The sequence below is a fragment of the Pterocles gutturalis genome, unplaced genomic scaffold (genome assembly GCF_000699245.1).
Source record: "Pterocles gutturalis isolate BGI_N339 unplaced genomic scaffold, ASM69924v1 scaffold7595, whole genome shotgun sequence".
Lineage (NCBI taxonomy): Eukaryota > Metazoa > Chordata > Aves > Pterocliformes > Pteroclidae > Pterocles > Pterocles gutturalis.
Genome location: NW_010138124.1, coordinates 292 through 662, shown reverse-complemented (window position 1 = coordinate 662; position 371 = coordinate 292). Strand labels below are relative to the sequence as shown.

General features: G+C 65.0%; 1 protein-coding gene across 1 annotated transcript in view; it reads left to right on the top strand.

Moving 5' to 3' along the window:
* Positions 1-371, top strand: part of LOC104468645 (partitioning defective 6 homolog beta-like) — a gene marked incomplete at both ends in the record, with an annotated part of 2,726 nt that overhangs the window by 2,067 nt on the left and 288 nt on the right. The window lies entirely within an intron of this gene.

Below are 371 nucleotides of genomic sequence, written 5' to 3'. Positions count from 1 at the left end.
CCCGGGACCTGGCTCATGGGCCTGGCCTGGCCCTCGGGGACCTGGCTGCTGCCGCAGCACCCCTTCGTGTGGGGGGAGCCTCATGCAGGGGGGGTTCCCTTTTTGGGCCAGCCAGGCTGGCAGCTCTAGTGTTAAACTGCAGAGTTGGGTTTAAAGTGTGATTAAGGCTGAATCACTGCCTAGATCCCACTAATCCTGGCCTCATGTACGCTGGGTAATCCCAGGAGATGGGCCCGGCAGAGACAGGCTGCAGGAAAAGCCGGGGTGATGCTCCGGGGAGGAAAAGCCGGTGAGACCCAGGGCGCTTCTCCCACCGGCTTCCCCAACACCCGGGGGCAAGGGCAGGCGGTGGCATACCCGGGGCGGGGCGG